An 18810-nucleotide genomic window follows, 5' to 3' on the forward strand; every position below is an offset into this window, starting at 1 on the left:
AACTTTGCATAGATCTCTTGTGTTTGTGGATGTGATCTATCTCCTGCAGAAAAAAACATGTACTATATTGTGCCCTTCAATCTAGCTACATCTAGGGATCTTTTTTGTTCTTCTATCTTCCATTAGTCTCCTTACTATTTGAAAGTCATCCCATCTACCCACTTTTGCACAGAGGTTTCAGATAATAACATAGGTTGCAACATTCTTTGGATCCAAATCAAGAATCATCATCACTATAAACACTCTTAAGCCTACATTCATATGTAATCTATAGGCACCAAGAAAACACATCCATAGAACCACCACAGGTTTGATTGGCATCTTAATAATAAAGTTTAGGGTGTCCTCCAGATAGCTAGCACAAGCAAGAAGGTCAACCATGCACCATAATGGTCAACAATAGGTTTGATGCAATAAGGGTTACTCATATAGTTGTAGTATGTGTAGCTCTCGTCCACTAGTCCTACATGGCTACATGCACATAAAACACAAGAAAAACTTATTATGTTAGGATGTTTTCCAAACTACCTCATTAATGCAAAGGTTTGGATAGCATCTTTGCAAAATCTATTTTGAGGATATCCTACAATCATTGCATTCCATGAGATGGCATCTCTTTGAGGCATCCTATCAAATAGTTTACGTGCCCTGTATATGCTTCCATGGTATGGTTTGTAGACTCATTGAGAGGGTTATGGAGATTTGCAAGGACTCATTGAGAACTAATTGACTTTATTAGATTTCCACAATCCATTTGAAATGTAAATTTTTTTTCTCGATTTGATTGTGTATGTCTTTTAGCATCAACACTTTAGATCACACTCTGTTATCCATCATCAAGATGAGGGAATGCAAGAAAAGAAAAGTAAAATATGCAGATCAAGCCCCGCTAAGGGAGGATAGAGTACTTTACTATCTTTATCTAAACATGTCATTATGATGCTTTCTTAAGTACTCAAGATAATGAAGTAGTTTCATTGAATGAAAGTAAGCAAGCAAGTGTATCACCGCATAAAACAAAGATAGACACAACTTACAACGGCTTAGCTTGGGTAACCTCACTATTGGATAAATTTAGAATAGTGAATATGTGCTTCCTTGTGTCCATTGTCATCTTGAGAATCATGTCACTCCATCTGAGTTTTAAAATGCATTGTCAGTTTTTTGAGCATCCCTACAATTCTTTGCAACCTACTTTGATGAGAATTACTTCTTTAATATGTTTCTTTGCTGCTCTCCACTATTATAGTCATCTTTTTCCCCAAGAACTCTTGTAGACCACCTTTAGCAATACTGTAAAGCATTTTTTTTGCCTTTGAATTATTTGTAGTGCATATTTGTGATCCTTGGATGGCATTTATTAGTAGATAAATTGAATAAGATATACTACATAACAATAACTTGAAGTGATGCCATTTTATATTGTTACTCTTATTTTTAGTTTGAAACTGACAAAACTGCCTTGGAGTTCAAGACACAACCAACATGGTATATACACAACCACTAATGCATTATTTGACATAAAAATAATTCTATATTAGGATAATGGATATAGATTATCATGTAGAGGGATATTCCATCTCAAACATTGGTTCTAGTTTTGCTTTTCCAATCTAAGAATCTACCATTATGATGTTTAGAGCTTCAAATAGTACAAAAGATTTAAACTCCATTTATTCTTTTCTTAGCAATACCTAAATGAAAGTATGACAACTTTTTGGTAACTATTGAAATTGGAGTGAAAATGTATTGTGCAACAAAATATTCCTTCAAACAAGCTAGAAAGCTCCTAGAATCCATGATGTCATCTTGACACTCAAGCATTTTTTATATGCCTCATCATACATCATAATATCAGCTTCCATTAAGATGGGTCTGTGCTAGTTAAACTATACAACTCTCTTTGATAATTCTATATATCTATTTTAAAACTATTTTGATCTCTCCATCATGAAGGTGTTAGGATACATACAATCTAAACATTTCCTGAACTGATTGTAAGATATTGATATTCATTACTTGGCCACATGTGCCTAATTGGGTCTTTCAAAAAATAATCAATCAAAAAAGTATCATATTTTCATTATTAGTATGGGGACTTGTGTAACAAATGTTGAATGAAATCTAAACAAACAAGATGTGGGCACCTACCAAAGCTAATAAATATGGGTTCTTGAAGACCCCTTTTATTTTATTCAATAAGTATGATAAGAAAACCTTAAAACATGATCAATAAACAACTTACAATGCCCTAGAAGTTATTGTCTTGCCCGAAAATGGGGTAAAACACAATTTTTTTTAAAAAAGAAAGTAATCTACAAAGCTAAAACATGCTACACCGAATAGGTTATGTAAAGATGACAAAGGGTTAAGTGAGGTGATCGCTTAACATTTAGATTCCATTTACAAAGGTATGGCTCCCAATTCAAGTTACACTCTAGGGTTTCCAAGTTCATAAGTTTGATAATGATTCTATCCTTATAACACTACACTAGATCTATTCTAGGAGAATCTATTTATGCATTTAGAAATTAATCTATCACAACGTACTAATACTAAATTTAAATACTATCATAACTCATTTGGATCTAATTAAAACACTAAGATGTTCATTAGAAGGCTAATTAAAAACCTTACTTTAACTTACAACACAATTGCACTAGATCCTATACTAAACCACTAGCCGGTGTCAAGACCAAGTATAGTAAGTAAAATGATCAAGATTCAAATACACAAATGTTGTTTTTAACATCTCAAGGATAATGATAATAAATGATCTTAGTTAAAACATAAGATGATGTTCATATTTGTTAATCACTAACCCAAACAATCTACTAATTATTAACTAACATAGAGATATTACAATTGTAACTCAAAGTGACTTTATTAATTTGAAAAAAAATAAAATTACAACATAACTTAGAGCATCAATACACTAATTACTAACATAATGATTCTAAACTATTTTTTTAAATGAATTAAATAAATCAACTAATTTAACTTAAACAACATATTTTGCCAATAATGGACTACTAACTTTTTCTAATTATGATCTAGTATTAAATCATTTCTAACACTAAATTTATCAACCAGTAAAATAAAAATTATAAGACAAATGCTATCCTAACACACACTTAAAATAATTTCCAATATCAACTTATACTAATTGCAACTTATTTAAGAATTAACACTAAACTTACAACTAAATTTAATTTAAAACTAACAATAGAATATTCCTATCAATAAAATATCCTAACAAATTATTTTAACTTAACTAAAACTATCTATTTACAATTACTAATATTTAAAACATCAAATATATAATCATAAAATAATTACTTTAAAATTTCATTGACTTTTTAAAACTAACCTAAACATTAACTACCAACTAACACTATTTGAACAAACATCTTTAAAAAAATAACTTAATTACTAAAAATACTAACTACACTAATTTTACAAATAAATTCCAATTTAAACATTACTAACTATATATATATACAAAACATCTAAATTAAATTACTAACAAATTAAAAAAACCAACTAGTGTCTAAAACTTCTAAAAAAACTAATTTAATAAAACTAACAACATTTAAAATCTTAATATTAATCCCCCTAAACTCTAACAACCACCCATCTAAACTTCCCCATGTCTAGACTTACTCCTATGTGGGCGCAAGACTCCCACAACTGCCCCCTCACCCTATCCCAGGCCTACAAAATGTAGCAAAGGATCTGAGCAAAATGCATGGTGAGAATGTTTGCTGGTTTTGTCTTTTTAGAGCATTTTAAAAAACTAGCACACTATGAAAAGTCATTTGACTTTTAAACTCTTTTTTTTTAATTTAAAAATTTTCCTTTCCCCACTCCACTTGCAGGGATGGCTACCAAGGAGTAGAAAGTTTGTAGCCCCATGATGGTAGTTGTCTCATCACTGCTAGCACCTAGAATAAGGGGAGGAGAATTAACACTTGAACAAATCAATATCAAAGTAGCATTAATTTCTTTCTTATAAGCATGTCGCATGTTTCCAAGGCTAACCATAAATAGATGGCCTAAACCATAAGGAGCGAAAGGAGAAAGCGTATATTTGACAAACTACCATAAAAGACTTACCCAACTTAAATTTTTGACTTGGCTCAGATATGACATGAGACAAGACACAAGATCTTAGGGTAATAGATAGAAGATTTCACATGGGAGAAGATTGGGGCTTAGGAAAACAAGCAAGATGATAAGTACCCCTGCAATATCATTAATATGATGATTGATCTTCCTTTTCAAACCTGCACCAAAATTTGGATAGGAGGAGAGTGACGCCTGGAAGGGGATAAAGTCTTCTTTTGATATGATGGGATATTTTGTTGAATTATGGTTTGTACAATTATTTTTTTATAAAATTTATTTATTCAAATTTTGATCTATTTAAAGAATTCAAAAAGGATAATAAAGAAGAATAATTAGGAGAATCTTAAAGATTCTTTGTTGCAAAAAGGGGGTGAATTAATTTTCCCCCTTACAAATTCGAGAAGGCTTTTGGCTCGTGGGAGTTATCTTTTTTTAAAAAAAAACTATTACAAGGCCTAATTTCTTCTAAGTGTTAATTGTTTTGAAGGCAACTATTTCTTTTCTTTTTTTTTCTTTGACAAAGGGATTTTTTTAAAAAACTTTCTAATTGGGTTTAAGCCAACCATATAAATTACATAAAAAGAAGTATTTTTAATTTTCTTTCTAATGCTGATTCATGATAATACCAATGAAATTCCAATACAATACAAAATTTCTTTAACATAGTTTGAACTCATAGTTGCAAGATTTTATTTCATCATATTATCAAATGAATGCAATTACAAAACATAAGAATGTTGTGTAGAGGTAAAACATCATCACATCTACTTTCAAGTAACATATGCAAAAATTAAATAACAAAGTTCTCATATGCAAGGAACATCACACAATTTCTTTCTCTTCTATTGATCAACCTAGTTCAAGGCTCCATTGGTAAAATACTAGTAAGAAAACTCGACATCCTTGCCACTACATCAAAATTGAAATACAATTTTTTTTTTAATACATAATGTTACAATTCAAATGAATTATCTTCTAGGTCCTTCACAATAGATCCTTTCCAATACCTTCAATGCATCAAGGGAATCATGGAGAAGACAAGAACTGACTCGGAGGTAAAACAACATAATATGAAGAACAATTCAAGCATGCATCCCTATCGTGATTTTTCATAATAGGTTCAACATTGAACCAGACTAGGGAGAAGGTAGATTTTTCCAATAGGAGATGTCAATCACAATACCACAACTTAGCCCTTTCAAGGCTATAACTCAAGAACTTCCATTCTTCCACAAATGCCCTTTTGAGGCCAATATTATTAGATTTCTCATTCACTCATTTCTTCAATTTTCAAAATTCTAAAACATGATATGTGTTGACAAGTAGGGGCCCATAACGCCCTACCCTCTTTCCCTCTTCTCTTCATGAGAAGAGACTCTACACTATTGGGGTCCAACTAAAGCCCTTTCTCCGTACATGGCCACTTCTTCCCTATCCAAGGGTGAGTAATGCCAAAACAATCCACAAAATCTTTTCAAAAATCAAGCCAAAACATGAAGGAAAAGCATTCAAGAAAACATGTTTCAATCCCTCTCAAGCATACCCAACAAACATACAAGAATACCAATGAAAACATAATAACATGTGCATGAAAAAAGTATGAACAACATGAACAACATAAACAAAATGGGCTAAAGAATACTACCTTCACAGAAAGGTTATGGCAACATGAACAAGTTTGAGATGAGCTTTTCCTTCCTTCAATCTTCAAAATTTGTCTCTAAAACTAGAGATTGGGTAACAACCAAAAATTTTCAAAGATGCCTCTAAATATGATCCTAACTCAACTAGACATTAGGTAAACCTCAAGGTGGAGTCAATGTTACCAACTCAAGAAGGAAGCAATCAATTTTCGCACTAAACGAAAGATGGACTTTTTGAGTGACCATAAAAGTCAACCAAAGCGGCTAAGGGAGTGGAAAATGTCCCCAACCCATACCCATACCCCTTAGGTACTTAGATTTAATGATTTTAGGCTTTTAAGATTAATTAGAGACCTATCAAAACCTAGGAATATTTTAGGATTTACTAACAACCCTCAAAATGGAGATAACTCACTAATCCTAATTAGGGGTAATTAATCTCAATACTAACTAATTAACAAGAGTTAACTAGCTAGATCTAGCTTAAATCTTTTAGGTTACTCGGTTCTCTCTAACTATCATGCTGGAATGCATACACAACTCAGAAGTATCAAGCAACACTATAAAGACACTATTATGAACCATTAACATTTACTAATTATAGAATGATACATTCACCCAATCCATGACAAAAATAAAATATGAACAACGGGGACATCTTTCATCAATTTAACCCTGGTTTCCACAATTGATACATAGGGTTTAATTTCATTTCTTGGTTAAATTTTTCAACTAAAATATCCTGCACACTCATTGCACACATCAGTTGCTCAGGAAAATCACATGCATATATATTAAAAACCTATCTAGATGGTTACATAAATTGGAACATAAATCTTTCATAAAATCAACTATTTAATTCATTTCTACCCATATTTAATCATTTGAATCACATAATCCATATAATATAACTTATTTGTTAATTCAAATTGGAGTACTAGAATAATCATCATTAGGCATGCATACACCTAATCATCATAACAATGCCAATTAAAGAATATTGAACTATCTGAAGCATAAAACTTAATCATCGAGGTATCAAATCAACACCCTTATCATCAGGTGAAAATGCTTTGTATCATTGTTAGTGAAATTTTAATGTTTTAATAGTCAAGATAATGTAGTAGTTCTTGAATCACTAAGTATTAAAACATTGATATATCAACTACTCTAAATTTCATTAGGAAATTCACAATAAAAGCATTACTTCATATCCATTTCAATCTCCTATAACTATTTTAATAGAGAATTCATATTTTATAATTACATACGAGGAGGATCCTAATAGTTATAGAATTTCTATTGCAATTATGTTAGCAACAAAACATAATGAGGGAACCTTGAAAGGATGTTTGTATTACAAATGGCATCTTGCCTACTAAAAAAGGCAATGCGATACCACCATGATGCTTTTGTTAATTTGGTCTACATCATCATATGCCCATTTATTAAGAATGGTGTTCATGAATAATTTCCTTTGGGTAGCAACATTCTTGTTTACCTACATGTTTCCTTTGTTCCTCTTTGTACCTTAAACCAATATAGCTTGATTCTTTGCTGATTGCAAAATCTGTGCAAACCAAGTTGGATTTAAAAAAATCAATCAACAATTTATGGAAAAAAATTCCTTCACCTTAAGTGTTGTGGTTAATATGTTTTCTGTATCACATAATCTTTTTAAAGATTGAAAATTTTAGGGCTTGACAAAGAGACCAATTTGGAGTGTTTTTTAAGCACAATAGTATAAATTACAAAACTAAATTAAGAATTTATGGAAATAATTAAAGAAAATCTTACACCTTAAGCATAGCCAATAAATTCTCTTGACTATAAAGTCGCTTCAAATTTTAAGAAATGATCCATCATGTCTTGACTGAGTTGTCAATCTTAGGAGTGATTCTTCTATGAGCCAACAAAAAAATGATACAACACTAGTTATGATTAATTTTCATAATCACAACCTTGCTTTGAATTTTATATTCCACTTTCATTATTGATGTCATGAAACATATGAGAAGTATAAGGATATGCAGCCCTAGCTGCAATCTATTGTAAAATGATTGCTTAGATGTCTACGCATCTAATAAAACAAGAATTGTTCTTGTTATGTAGTGATACTTTCTTCCATTTCCTTTTTTTGTAGATAATCAAAATGGAAGTGATAAGACTTTGTGTTCTTGCAGCATGGATTGTTTTGCTTTTGTAGTGAGAGTCAGAAGCATACATGTTAGCTCACTACTATTGGCGACAAAGAATCCTTTCTTTAACAAAGTAATAATAGATTGCACATAATTTCAATCTCTCTAGTGTACCCTATTTTCTTAGACCTCTATTTATAAACCTTTGTGGAACAAATGAAGCTTTTCTCGATTGGTATGCAAGGATCAGAGAAAAGAGATGTCACTATTCATTTAAGTTGTATAGGTATATTTTGTTGATTGATGCTTTTTTGAATTTTCAGCATGCTATTTTGTTATTGGCATATGTAAAGTTCCTCTTTTTAATTGGAGAAGAAGTGGCAGTGGCATTTTGGACATACAAAACTTCATTTGATGTTTTCTTTTGATTCTCAATTTTTAAAGCACTATTTTGTATTTGGTAATAACTAATATACCAAGTTGCTTTTAATGATTGTAGAGGAAGTGACATTTATGGATTTACTAAACTTCACTTATTGTGAAACACTAAAAGCATATACTAGAACTACACTTTTGAAAGTCCTAATGATTGTAAAAAAATTTGAGGTTATATGTTGTATGCAATTTTGTGCTAATGCTTTGTAGAACTTATCAATGGCAAAGTCTGCATTATCAGAAAATGCAAAAGAACTTCTTATAAAGCATTTTGCAAAGAATAAAAGGTTAGTTTGGCTAAAAATTGAAGGTTGTAATGATTTCATGTAGGCCTTTGAGATTTATATACCATAGTGAGATGTTATGTATCAAATGCTCCAGCTCTTATTCTGATCTCATTGATGGTTCTCACTTTGTAGTTAATTGATGATTTATGGTTTTTCAGGCTTGAAGAAGAGATTATGGATCTACCTTTAGCATCCATTGAAGATGCTTTATCAAATGAAGATATGGTCATCAGAGCCACTATTAATGACCTTCTCACTCCCACCTTTTACAGAGTCCTTATCTCCAAGAATAACAACAAACAAGTTCTCTATGTTCACATCCATTCCTGTGTAGTCCTAAATGAAATGAAAATAGACAATTAGAGAAAGTGGTCTTAAATAGTAAGTCACATGGGTGAACTTTGGAAGATAGTCTCATTAAGAACAGAGCAATTATATTATGAAGTCACATGGGTAGACTTATGAGACAGTCTTAAGAAATTGAACAATAAAGTAAACTTGTAAAAGTAGATCACCTTAGGGACACCTGCATAAACATCTTGACCTTTAGGATGGTTGACGAGAATCCTTGACCAAGGATTAATAATATTATTTACTATGTCATCATACATGAACACAACAATATTCTCCTCCTTTAGTCCCCCCTTGTAAGAACTTGATATGCATGGAAAACAACAGCTTGCAAAACCAATCATTCAATTCTTAGCATAATAATTATGGTAGGTCCATAGTATGATTATTGGCACACTTAAAAATAAAAACTACTATAACCCTTATTATTGAGTATATTAGGCATATAACGATATGCTATTTCTTGTGTGATATAAATTATAATTTCTTGAGATATATGATTAGAATTATAAATCAAATCCTAAGAATGGATTTAAAGCCTGAGTAGCAAGGAAGTATCTATCTTTATAGCAACTAACTAAAGTGTATTGCGTAACAAATATACTATCATAGAAAGTGAGATAGGAAACCTAGATCTATATGCATGATTCTAAAATTCCTGTATTACCACATCTCTCTAATTCTTATGCTATTTTTTTTACCTATAATTAAATCTTTGCTTGCCATTAATTGACCAAAAAAATCATGTGAAACAAGAAAAAAGATGCCTTAGTTGCATCACTATTCCATGTAACCAATAATACTATTATTTCACGTAGACGTATCTCTTTTTTACCAATAAATATATGAGAAAAGATATAGATCTATTGGATATTATCTAGTTCTATCTCAGTTTATACAATACTTCCCCCTAAAGGCCAACTGGACTACATGATATTCAATAAAAAAAATAAGATAAGGAGTCTAAGCTCTACTTCCAACCAAAACAGAGAAAGAACAATCTCAGCCTAAAGTTGGAAACTAGTTTAATATTGAGTCAAAATGACATATATAGAGGTCACCCAATTTTAGAAGAACCAAATACAGGCATTGGAGAAAACACATTACCTCTACTAGCTTCAATTAAAAGGATACCTATGGTAATGTTTGACATTCTAGATGGTTCTAATTCTAAGATAATCAAATGACATGTTGTTTCAGGTCAATTGCCAAGCAAGTTGTGATCTAATTGGTCAAGAATACCTAGCAGGGGCCCATTGACATCTAAGTGTATAGAGTCTTCATTCAAATCTGACCCTATCCTTCACTCCTCAATATCTCATCGTGGTGGTCCATCAAAATTCTCTCCCAATGTCTCACCTCCTAATCTATCCCCACCCCACGAAACCACACTATATGAGCTTCCTAAGCCGCCTATTAATTCAATGAAGCCACTCAAGTCTTCTAACATATCTAATATAACTCATTCAACACCTTTGTAGGGTAAGAATAGTCAGGAGAAACATAATTTTTGAATTCTATGAAAATTCAAGCAAGCTTGTATTCTCAGTTTACTACTATTTTATATTTAAAAAGATTGAAAATTGTTGATTCAAATTCATAACAATAAATTTTCCATGTTTTTGACTGTGCTATAGAATTTGTATGTAAAAAACAAAGTAGAGAAAGAAGAGCTACTAAAAGGCCTTATTATTGGCACTGAACTTGCCCCACCTTTTCTTGTTCTTGAGAAGGCATTTCCTACTTGCTTTTTTCTTATGCATGATTTTTTAATTTTAATGGCCTTTTATTTCTCCTACCAAAATGCCTTTTATCCAAATTTGTATTTAAGGGCCGATGATTGGGTATTTTGTAGGACATTTTGATTGTGTGGGGAGAACATAAACAGATTTCTTGAGTGGCTAAGGCCTTTGAATTGAAAAAGTGATTACTTAATAATTTTAGTTATGACTAAACATTATATTTTGTATGTTTTATATTTTGAATAGCATGGGAATCTTCCACAGTCCATAGTGTTGAAAGAAACTCTCAGAAAAAATTAAGGTCATAGACATTGTGACACTCTATATATTCATTGTGACACTCTATATAGATATTGTGACACTCTATAAATGGATTTGGGATAACAGATAATGTGGTTATTGTTGAAGGTGAAGTCCAAAAGTCATCTGAACATTCCTCCCTAGTAATGATTAGCTCCTTGTAATCCATCCACTTTGTTGTTTATGAAAGTTTCTCCCAATGAAGTTTCATGATTCTTCCTCTTCATGTCTTTATTAAGAAGAATTTCAACATCATCAAATCTTAATACACTTTCTTTCTTGCCAACTTGTTGTAGCCATAACTATGCATCTTTGTAATTATTTTATACTTTAGGTTGATAGGTAGGTAGGTAAAATAATTGAAGAATTTCAGCACTTGTCCTATATCCTCACTTGTCATAATATGACCAATTTTTTTTTTTAGGTAATGGGCTGAAGTCTAGTTTATTCATTATTTTATTATTTGTTCAAATTTATTATTATTATTATGTGTTAAGTTCAAGGAGACTCAAACCCAAGACTCCCATATGAGAGGCTAACTATTTACCATTTGTGGATGTTATCTAGATAAAAAATAAATCAACTATATAAACCTTATAAACCTTTCATATAACTCATTGTGCATAGTTGCCTAGTTTACCTTTCAGATTACTTGTTATGCATAGTTGCTGAGTTTTCTTACACTATTTAATATTTGTTTCTCAGCCCACAACTTTTGTATTTCTAGTTCATGTGTTGTTGAATTTCTATAAGGGTGACGTTTGTTTGAGGTAAGTCAATTGTATGCTTATAATCATTTTTATCTTCAGTTTTACCTTGAGATAATTTATGTGTTGTTGCCATGTCACTGTTGATATAATAAATACTATTCTTTATTTGGATTGATTTTCACAAAGGACTATCTTCCTAATGCTGGGTGTTTCAAAATCCCATCACATATATTATACTCTTGAATGGATTCAAAATTTTTTATTTAAGAATCATTTTTTAGGAGTAAAATCATTTACTTATTGCAACAATTTGATTTGTCTTTATTTCTGATAGTCAGAGCTTACTATTTGGCATATATGAGAATGCTTTGTATTAAAAAATGGAGTGTCATGTATAAAGGATGTATTTGAGATAGCATTGATCATGTCTAGGCCTCTGTGTTGAATATTTCTTATTTTTAAAAAGGGTTGTGATAAAGTTTGATGAAGGAAAAAACATGTGTATTTGTTGGAATATACATTGCTACAAATTTCAGAAATATTACTCTTTATTTCTGCTTTCATGGGCCATGCACTATTTAGTCAAGGGTGAATGTTTCATTATTTTATAAAGAGAGTCATATAAGTTCTTGGAGCATGCATGAGGATCTCAAGATTTTGCTAACTATGATTCTTCTTATCATGTGTGTACTGAGTGAGTATCCATTTGGGTACAAGTCTTCTATATATCTAGCTCTTGGAGAATATAGCTACTATTTTATTCCTATGAATGAGTCAAGTCAAGCATACAATGTAGTAAGAGTAGATATATAGAGATAAGAAGTTTATTGTAGACTGGGAGGTGAAAATATACATTAAAGGAGAAATGAATGAGCTATGTGATAGATATTATTTGATGATGTGCATTTCATTGTAGTTGAGATGTTGTCATTGAAGATGATATTTGCAGTGCAACTTTCATTTTTCTATTATTGCTGATAAAAAAGGGGTGTTATCTAAAATGTTGAGAATGTTCTAAAAAGTGGTATTAAGTTCTACATTTGGGTTGGTGCTCACATTTGTGTTCTAGGTTGTTGGTGCCCTTTTTTCATTTTGGTTAATAAAAAGCTCTTGTATGGTGTGGTTTTTTACCCATAAGGGTTTTACATGAATAAATTAATGTATGCATCATTATGCTTACTCTCTTTAGTCTTTAATACTTTATGTTTTTTAATGTACATTCAAAAGTTCTAACAGTTCTGAAATACTGATTCATGCCCGTAACAAAGATGAAAACTCACATAGGGGATAGGAGCCCACAACAAAGATGAAGCCTATTTAATTTTTCAACTCACATAGGGGATAGGAGCCCACAACAAAGATGAAAACCACTGGTCTATGGTGCAAGTTAATCAGTGATGAAGCAAACAATGAAGAAGTGCCCTCTCCACAGCCCTTACAACCATAATGTTGACTTCATGGAGATTGGAAACCTTATATTTAATTGGTGGCTTTGACCCCAAAAATTTGGCTGCATCACTCACATAATTGATGGTGCCCTATGCATAAATGTCCATTTGTTCCATGTTGTATCAAGCAATTGTTTCTTATCCAAGCCATTTAATTTGTAACCTTTTAAATCTTTGCAAAGATAAAGTTGGAGGAGGAGAATTTTTCTTCTCAAAGGTGTCCTTTGATTGTAAAGCATCCATTCCATTATCTATTGAACTACATATGTCTTATTTATTAAATGGTAAATGGAATGGACACTTTACAATTAGAGGACAGCTTTGAGAAGAAATTTTTTCCTGCTCCAACTTTATCTTTTCAGAGATTTAAAAGCTTGCAAATTAAATAGCTTGGATAAGAAGCAATTGCTTGACACAGCATTAAATTTTTTTTGACCAAACATTGGTGGAAATTTTGAACAATTCTTGGTAGTTTTCTACCAAGAATTGCTCAAGATTTCTACCAATTATAAAACATTTTTGACCAAACATTGGTTGAAATTTTGACCAATTCTTGATAGTTTTCTACCAAGACTTGGTTGAAATTTCCACCAATTATTAAAAAATTTGACCAAACATTGGTAGAAATTTTGACCAATTCTTAATACTTTTCTACCAAGAACTAGTTGAAAATTTCACCAATTATAAATTTTTTTGACACAACATTGGTGGAAATTTCAACCAACAATGACAAATCAGAGCTGGAAATTTTTTTTTTTTTCAATTAATATTTCGACAAGAAAAATTATCATGAACTAATTGGACAAAATTTTGATCAACTTGGGTATAAATTTTGACCAAAATCTATCAAAAATTGAGTTCAAATTTACTAGTGATATCTGATGGACCTATCATAAAAGTAGAAATTGATAGAGAAGAAAATGGAGATATTAATCATAGGCTAAGGCATGTCATCCAATTAACCAAGGATTGGATCAAGAGACCATTCAAGCTAGATCTAATTCCACAAACTATAGTTTTCCAAGCTACAACCCACCTAATAAATGGTAGAGGAGTGAAGGTGACGGTGCCAACATTCACATCTTAGTGTCCAATATGGCTAGAAATAGTGCATCAACTTGATAGAGAAGTTGGATACTTCTAGGCATAGAATGGTAAAAATAAAAGGAAAAGAACTTCCCCTCAACAAGCTGAGCCTAGAGAAGAGGTAACTCAAGCACCAAAGCAACAAGAGGAAGAAAATGTAGAAGTCATTTAGACTTCGGTTAACTTGCTAGTGCCATTGCTAGAACAAGGGCAAGGAGATGAAGCAAAAGCATAGGAAGTGTCTACACTTACACAATAGGAAGAAGCATCCCCATTGCCTCCCAAGAAAAGAAAGATGAAAACTCCAATTGAAAGGAGACAAAATGTGATAAGAAAGGTTATTCCTTTTCCATCAATCCCAGAAGTTATTCTAGAAGAGGAAGAAGAGGATGATGAAGATGAAGAAGATAACCTTCCCTTGAGTGTAAGGGCTCATCTTGCTAGGGCTATAGAGGTAGAATAGAGAAGAAGCTGCACTAAAACACCACCATCCATTTCTACCCAACCTATTCAGGCTACAACTTTAGAGAATGAATTAAAATAATGGATTGATGAGAAGGAGGATGAAGGAGATGACGTCTTTAAGATGTCATATTTTGATTTCATGTTCATAGGCATTGAGTTGGTAGGCAAAAAGATAAGGGACACCCCATAAAGTCAACCTCCTAAAGAGAATTGGAGTTAATTGTTGCCTTAGTCAGCAAGACCTTTAATTGCTCCACCATCATCAAGTCAAGATTTATCTTGGTTAGATAAAGATTCAATTACTCCTCTCCCTCTAGATAATGAAGAATAGGTGCAAGATGAATAGGAAGAAGAGCCACCAACAAATACCTGCCGATGAAGTATTAGAGGAAGGACAAATATATGAAGAACCTTAGCAGACTTCTTAAGATACAGAGGTGAGGACTACGAACTCAATAAACATAGAGATGCTTGAGGTGGATCTCTCACAAAAGGAGAAGACTCCAGAGAGTAGTGATAAGGGAAAAATCCTAGTGATACAAGCTCCTTCTTCATCTAAGACACTCTGAGATGGTTAAGAAAAGAGGTGATGGTTAGATAAAAAATGTAATTGTATTGTATTGAGGAAGATGAAATGGGAGAATTAATTGAAGCTCCCAAAAACTTGAGCCACCCATAGGTGATGCATGAACATTGGCCTCTATCATGAATGATCAAAATCAGGACTTGTTCACCCATGTTGCTATCCCTCCTCTACATACAGATATTGAGTATTTGACTTCGAAAGATTATCAAATCAAGGAGGTTTTTTTGGAAAACCCACTATGGATACTATATGGGAATAAAAGAAGTGTTTAGGAACTTAGAATAGGATGAGACTAAATTGTTAGACCTTTGAAAGTAGAATTAAATCCTAAGAGGATATCTAAATGAAGTAGTTGGTCTGTTGGATCCTAAAAATCTCAAGGAGACTCTAAATGAAACACTCAATAAGAGGGATAAGGAGACCATACAATTAGATCCATTTTTGAAGGCTTGTTAGCAATGGCGGGAAAGTTATGAAGAGAATGGTCTGAAAATCATATAAGGAAATCTTAAACTACTACTCCACATGTAGAATAATGTAGATACATTGATTTCTATATTGAACCAAGATTTTGGGTTAATGGATGAATTACATACTTGGGGTAAAGACCTGCAAGCATTATAACTAATAAAGGTTCAGAGGTATCAGATGTTGATGGATATATATACTATAGATGAGTTAGATAAGATAGATGATTGGATAGAGAATATTGTGGATGCTAATAAAGTAATAGAAACATTACATGTGGATATTCATAAGATCAAGGATCAAGCCCAAGAAAAAATTTTGGAAGCAAAGAGACATTACAATGATGCTTGCTTGGAAATTTTTGAAAATGATTCAAGGGATAAAATTATGACTATACAAGAAGTTGTTGAAAAATTTTGGAAGAATTTTGAAGAAGCTTCCATTGATGAGGATACTAGAGAATAATTTAAAACTGAAAAGGCATTGCTAGAATTGGATGTGAAATTGGGAGATTTTGTAGAGACTCACATAGAGGTGGGAAACTATCATCAAAAAGTAAAGGATAAATACGATGCTTTAGATTTTCTAGATGTAACCTAAGTGATGGAGATTATAGAGAAATTCAAGATCAAATACCCAAATATAGCTTTGGTATGAAGGGGAACAAAACCCAAAAGCTAGAATTTTTTTTTTAACACTTCGTAAAATTTTGCATTTTTTGGACTTGTCTTCAGAGGTGTTCAAGGTGTGCAAGGTGTGCTTCACCAAAGGTGCGCTGAAATTTTTTGAAGAATTCAGAGGTGTGCTTATAGTTAACTACTAGTTCTAAATTTAGAGCTTTCCATGCATCAAAAATACATTCTAATGACAGTTTAACTCCTACAAGCATCCAAACAAGGTTGAGCTTTTATTTTTGGCATCTCCAAAGACTCCTACATCATCTAATGGCTTTCTTCTTCTTATTTTCTCATGCTTTCTTTGTTTTAAGACATGTAAAGGCTCATGCACCCATTAAATGATATAAATAAGGGTGGAGTCTTACTTAGCACTAGTTAGAGAGTCAACTTGTACATAAATAGGTTTGTTTTATTAGTTTAGAAGCATATGTTTGCATAAAGAGATGTCTCACTCTCAACACAAATTGAGGAGATGATTTCATATAAATTCAAGAATTTAATATGTATTCAAGACCATTTTTTTGATGCAATAATATATGCTATTGGTGCTTTCATTCAAAGTGTAGTTGTTGTTTCCTGAGTGTGTTATATTTTGTGAATGTATGTTCATGGAGTGTAATGGAACCAATAGTTTTATTTTTTTATTTTGATTGAGCAATCTTTTAATTCTAGTGTTTGCCACTTTTTTTCAAATTCTACTAATGTATTTAGTTGGAGAAGAGATCACGCTATTGTTCCTACATAGCTTTTTGTCTTGCATGAGTGCACTTTCTGTGGCCTTGCGATCTAATGAAAAGTGAAATATCTTATGGGTACTAAATTCCCATCGATGATTGCATTAGTGAAATTAAGGAAGTGTTGCTTCTATTTTCATTGCTTACCTACCGATCTTTTCAAAGGCTTAACTTGTAGATGTGTTATTTTCATGGCTTATATCCATTAGGGGTTAACTTTTCAATTCATTTTCTTAAACTTCTTGTTAACCTATCTTCTTTATTTTCTTTTACAAACACTTGGTTAATTTAGGAATTCATATAGTTGCATTGTTTAAAATTGCATCATTATAAACAAAAGAATACAAAAATATATTTCTTTTGTGTGTTTATTTTTTTGAGATAGCAAGCATATTCAACATCTTATCCAAAATTGGTTACAACTAGTAAAGGCCTCCTCATGAACACTCACATTTATCTTCTACTGAGTGGATTCCAGTAGATCGCAAGATCACCCAGAACCTTGGAGTTGATCCCAGACAATCTTTTCAAGAGAGGAGTTTGAAAGGATTCCTGCCATTAAGCATCATGCAAAATGACAACTCAATAGAAGTGGCACTAGAAGGAGGGACCAAACCATTCTAAATAGAAAAAAACAACTTGTAATTTCAAAAAAAAAATTGAACTACAAAGCTTTTGAGGTGTGCAAGCTTCCAAGGTGTGCAAGGTTCTAGGGTGCACCCTATTTTTAGGAGAGTGTTCTTCTGCAGAGGTGTGCTTTTTCTAGAATTGACACAAACTAGAAGATCTTGATCTATTATCTCCATTTTAGAAAGCTTTAAGATCTTCACCTAGTACACATGAGTTCCTCAAACTTACCCACTTTTGCAAGCCTCATAGTGACAAAGGATTCCCTCAAATTCTACCACTTTCATTCAGCATTTCATCATCTTCCTCAGTTCCACAATTACAAAAATCATCCATTATTCCACCAAAGCCTCCAATGGCCTTTTTCACAAATGTTGTAGGGTCACCAATCAACTTGAGAATTGTACTCAATGACCTTCCTAAGAATCCTGAGAAGTTTTGCCCAAGGTTTATCTATGGAAAGATGAGAACTACTAAAGATCACATCAAGTTATTCAAGAAATTTTTTAACTGAAAGCAGATTGCTTATAAGAATGTTATTTTTAGCTTATTCCCCTACTCTTTGGGAGAAGTTGCCTTTAATTGGTATGTTAATTTGCCACTTGGATGTATTGGAGACTGCGATACTTTAAAAAAATTGTTCTTGGAACAATTGAAAACTTTTATCAACCCAACTGTGAAACAACAACAATTCATATCAATCAAAAGGGACCTAGCCAAGATGGTTTCACACTTAAATCATCACTTTCATATGAAATATTGGAAGCTGGAGATGCCACACACTATACTAGTTGAAGCTATAATTTAGATTTATCTAAATGCTATGGACCATCGTACTACTATTTTTCTAGGAAGACTTCCTAAAACAAATATCGATACATTGGACAAAGTCTTCTTGGAAGAAATTATCTTTACAAAGCAGGCCAATCCTAACAGGGGAGGATTGATGCTTCTAGAACAAGCTATTACAATGATGCCAACATAT

Source organism: Cupressus sempervirens, chromosome 9 (assembly GCF_028749045.1).
Source record: "Cupressus sempervirens isolate cs-2001-9-10 chromosome 9, ASM2874904v1, whole genome shotgun sequence".
Lineage (NCBI taxonomy): Eukaryota > Viridiplantae > Streptophyta > Pinopsida > Cupressales > Cupressaceae > Cupressus > Cupressus sempervirens.